This window comes from Mandrillus leucophaeus, unplaced genomic scaffold (assembly GCF_000951045.1).
Source record: "Mandrillus leucophaeus isolate KB7577 unplaced genomic scaffold, Mleu.le_1.0 Scaffold322, whole genome shotgun sequence".
Classification (NCBI taxonomy): Eukaryota; Metazoa; Chordata; class Mammalia; order Primates; family Cercopithecidae; genus Mandrillus; species Mandrillus leucophaeus.
In genome coordinates, this window is record NW_012103388.1 from 2904524 (window position 1) to 2909862 (window position 5339).

Below are 5339 nucleotides of genomic sequence, written 5' to 3' on the forward strand. Positions count from 1 at the left end.
CGGAGGGGAGGGGAGGGGAGGAGAGGGGAGAAAAGGAAAGGAAAGGGAAGGAAAGAAGAGAGAGAGAAAGAAGGGAGGGAAGGAGGGAAAGGAAGGAAAGGAAAGAAAGAAAGCCTGAATTCTAGGTCTTCCTTAATCCTAAAATAACCATGCACACTTTCACAAAGGACTTACTCATCTGGACCCCTGCTTGCTATATATAAGAAAGGACAGACATATGCAAAAATTTTATAGTCAAAATGGGAGAAATAAAAGGTAACATGACTAAATGAAGATATATCCTCAGTGACTAAGAAATATTATAAACATAGTAAAATTTAAATTTCCCCATAATACAGAGAACCTGAGAAACTGAGAGTTATGCATGTATGTAAGAGAACAAGTGGATAAAAAATAATATAACATATATTTTAAAGGCAATAATGATGTTGTTTTATTTAAGGCATATGCAGGGTCTTCAAAATGGTCACATATTATATTATATATTATAATATCATATATTGTATTATATTATAATGTGCATTATAATAAAACTATGCATGAATTTCAAATTTTTTTACCCCAAAATAAGCCCATACTAACTTGTTATAACATGTCTGAGCAGGATCTAGTTTGAGGAACTAAGAAGTATAAGACATCAATTTGAAAAGAGCCCCTATCAGACCAACATAAATTCTGCATTTAAATGGAAGCAAGAACAAACATAAAACTTATGGTGAGGCTTGGGTGAAAGAATGGTGAAATCACTGACACTTTACAGAAAGTTTATGGGAATAATTCCCCAAACTTTTTGAAGTCCCCTTATCACAATTATCAAAGCTATATAATATTCATTTAAAAATAAAAAGTATAAAGATAAAATATAAAAAGTAAAAAAAAATATTTTATCTCTTTCAAGAGTTTGATTCAATGACAGGAAGAGAAAATACCCTCGAATCAAAAGTGCATCCCTGATTTACAGAAGGGATCAGAATCAGCAGTTTGCAAACGGATAACTAAGTTTATGAAGGGGCCAAGATGATGTTGAAGATGAAGCCCAAAGTGGCAGACCATCTACATAGATTTGCAAAGAAAATATTAATCTTGTTCATGCCCTAATTGAAGGGGACTACATAAATAATAGCCAACACCATAGACATCTCAATTGGTTCAGCTTACACCATTCTGACCAAAAAAGCTGAGCAAACTTTCATTTGATGGGTGCCAAAACCACTGCACCCAGATCAGCTACAGACATGGGCACAGTTTTCAATCGAAATTGTAAACAAGTGGGATCAAGATCCTTAAGCGTCTCTTCAAGGAATCGTAATAGGAGATGAAACATGGATTTACCACTACAATCCTGCAGACCAAGCACAATCTAAGCAATGGCTACAAAGAGGTGGGAGTGGCCTAGTCACAGCAAAGAAAGCAAGAGCAAAGGGGATGGCAACAGTTTTTTTGGGATGCTCAAGGCATTTTGCTTGTTGATTTTCTGGGCATGGGGACAAAGAACGATAACATCTGCTATTTATGAGATTGTTTTAAGGAAGTTAGCCAAAGATTTAGCAGCAAAACACCCAGGAAAGCTTCACCAGAGAGTCCTCCACTGTGACAATGTTCCTGCCCATTCCTCTCATCAAACAAGGCCAATTTTGTGAGAGTTTCCTTGGGAATCATTAGGCATTCACCTTACGGTCCTGATTTGGCTCCCTCTGACTTCTTTTTGTTTCCTAATTTTAAAGGGCACCGATTTTTCTTCAGTTAATTATGTAAAAAAGACCGCACTGTAAAAAAGACTGCACTGACATGGTTAAATTCCCAGGACCCATAGTTCTTTAAGGATAGACTAAACGGTTGGTACCATCACTTACAAAAGAGTCTGGAACTTGATAGAGCTTATGTTAATAAAGTTTGTGGTTTATAATTTTATCTTTTAATTCTACTTGTCAATGTACTTTTTTAAGTCCCCTTATCACAATTATCAAAGCTATATAATATTCATTTAAAAATAAAAAGTATAAAGATAAAATACAAAAAGTAAAAAAAAAAGATTTTATCTATTTTAAGAATTTGATTCAATGACAGGAAGAGAAAATATCCTCGAATCAAAAGCACATCCCTGATTTACAGAAGGGATCAGAATAAAACCGTATATATATCTCATACATGCAAAGAGGCATGAAAATACAGTAAGATAGTTTTTAAATATCCATTTACAATTTAAAAACAGAATAGTCTATAAATCTTATTTTGGGACGGAAGATAAATTTCATTTCTGGAGAAGTGAGTCTATCATTATAACAACAATGTGTACATGTCTGAATGTTCGAAGTTCCCACGATTAAAGGCAACATTAGTTCTCACAATGAAAGTAATATAATAGATGGAAAATATAATTAACTTCACTAATATTTATATTAAACATTTAGAATTTGGACAAATATATAAGAAATACAGGCATACCTCATTTTATTGCACTTCACAGATACTGCCTTTTTTCTTCAACAAATAGAAGGTGTGTGGCAACCCTGCATCGAGTAAGTGCATTGGCATCATTTTTCCAACAGTATGAGCTCACTTTGTGTCTCTGTGTCACGTTTTGGTAATTCTCCCAATACTTCAAATTTTTCATGACTGCTATATTTGTTATGGTGATCTATGATCAGTGACCTTTGATGTTACTATTTTAATTGTTTTGGAGCACCACAAACCGTGCTCACGTAAGACAACAAACTTAATTGATAAATGTTGTGTGTGATCTGGCTGCTCCACTAACCAGCCATTCCCCCTTCTCTCTCCCTCTCTTTGGGCCCCTCATTCCATGAGATACATTAATTGAGGTTGATTAATAACCCTACAATGGCCTCTAAGTGTTCAAGTGAAAGAAAGAATTGCAAGTCTCTCACTTTAAATCAAAAGCTAGAAATCATTAAGCTTAATGAGGAAGCCATGTTGAAAGCTGAGAAAGGCTAGAAGTTAGGTGTCTTATGCCAGTTAGCCAAGTTGTGAATGCAAAGGAAAAGTTTTTTGTTTGTTTATTTGTTTGTTTTTGAGGCAGAGTTTCACTCTTGTCGCCCAGGCTGGAGTGCAATGGTGCGATCTCGGCTGACTGCAACCTCTGCCTCCCAGGTTCAATCAATTCTCCTGCCTCAGCCTCCCAAGTAGCTGGGGTTACAGGTATGTGCCACCACGCCCAGCTAATTTTTGTATTTTTAGTAGAGATGGGGTTTCACCATGTTAGCCAGGCTGGTCTTGAACTCCTGGTCTCAGGTGATCTGCTGGCCTCAGCCTCCCACAGAGCTGGGATTACAAGCATGAGCCACTGCACCCAGCCGAAAACTTCGTGAAAGACATTAAAAGTGCTATTCCAGGGAACACACGAATGATGAGAAAGCAAACCAGCCTTATGCCTTATGGCTGATACGAATAAAGTTTTAGTGGTCTGGATAGAAGATCAAACCAGCCACAACATTCCTTTAAACCACCAGAGCAAGATCCCAGCTCTCTTCAATTCTTTGAAGGCTGACAGAGGTGAGGAAGCTGCAGAAGAAAAGCCCAAGATTAGCCGAGGTTGGTTCATGAGGTTTAAGGAAAGAAGCCGTCTCCATAACGTAAAAGCACAAGGTGAAGCAGCAAGTGTTGATGGAGAAGCCACAGCAAGAAAACCAGAAGATCTAGCTAAGATCATTGATGAAGGCGGCTATACTAAACAACCGATTTTCAGTGGAGACAAAACAGCCTTCTATTGGAAGAAGATGCCATCTAGAATTTTCATAGCTTGAGAAGTCAATGCTTGGCTTCAAAGCTTCAAAGCACAGGGTGGCTCTCTTCTGAGGGGCGAATTCTGCTGGTGACATTAAGTTGAAGACAATGCTCACTTAACATTTTGAAAATCATAGGGCCCTTCACAATTAGGCTAAATCTACTCTTCCTCTTCCTGTGCTCTATAAATGGAAAAAGAAAGCCTGAATGACAGCACATCTGTTTACAACATGGTTTACTGAGTATTTTAAGCACACTGTCGAGACATACTTCTCAGAATAAAAAAAAAAAAAAAAAAGATTCCTTTCAAAGCGTTACTGCTTATTGACAATGTACCTGGTCACCCAAGAGCTCTAATGGAAATGTACAATGAGATTTACTGTTGCTTTCATGTCTGTTAACGCAACATCCATTCTGCAGCTCACGGAACAAGGAGTAATTTTGACTTTCAAGTCTTATTATTTAAGAAATACATTTGATAAGGCTATAGCTGCCACAGACATGGCTTCCTCTGATGGATCTGAGCAAAGTAAATTGAAAACCCTCTGGAAAAGATTTACCACTGTAAATGCCATTAAGAACGTGGATTCATAGAAGGAGGTCAAAATAACATTAATGGGAGTTTGGAAGAACTTAATTCCAACTCTCCTAGATGTCTTTGAGAGGTTCAAGACTTCAGTGGAGGAAGGAACAGCCAATGTGGTAGAAATAGCAAGAAAACGAGAATCAGAAGTGGAGCCTGAAGATGGGACTGACTTGCAATTGCAGGATAAAACATGAAGAGATGGGAGGGGCTTATGAGGAGTGAGCACAGAAAATGGTTTCTTGCAATGGAATCTCCTGCTGAAGATGCTGTGAACGCTGCTGAAATGATAACAAAAGACTTAAAACATCACATAGGCTTAGTTGATAAGGTAGATGTAAGGTTTGAAAGGATTGATTTCATTCTGAAAGAAGTCCTACTGTGGGTAAAATGCTATCAAACAGCATCACATTCTACAGAGAAATCATTTGTGAAAGGAACAGTCAATCGGCGGGTAAACTTCACTGTTGCCTTACTTCAAGAAATTGCCACAGCCACCCCCACCTTCAGCAACCACCACCCCGATCAGCCAGTAGCCATCAACATCTAGGCAACACCCTCCACCAGCCAAAACATTACGACTTGCTGAAGGCTCAGATGATTGATAGCATTTTTTAGCAATAAAGTTTTTTTTTAAATTAAGGTATACACATTGTATTTTTAGACATAATGCTATTGCACACTTAAGAGACTACAATACAATGTAAACTTAACTTTTATATGCACTGGGAAACCCAAAAATCCATGGGACTCACTTTATTGTGATATTTACTTTAGTGCAGTGGTCTAGAACCAAACCCGCAATGTCTCTGATGTATGCCTGTGTATCTTAGTTGAAAGTCATCAAACTTGGTTTAATCAACAACTTACATCTGAAGAAAAAGAGATTGTATAAAATCATACAGAAAATGCACACTCTCAATACTTTTTTTTTTTTTTTTTTTGAGACGGAGTCTCGCTCTGTCGCCCAGGCTGGAGTGCGGGGGTGCGATCTCGGCTCACTGCAACCTCC

General features: G+C 37.7%; 1 protein-coding gene across 2 annotated transcripts in view; it reads right to left on the reverse strand.

The window, feature by feature from the left end:
* TTC39C (tetratricopeptide repeat domain 39C) overlaps nt 1-5339 on the reverse strand; it is a 142866-nt gene that overhangs the window by 37046 nt on the left and 100481 nt on the right. The window lies entirely within an intron of this gene.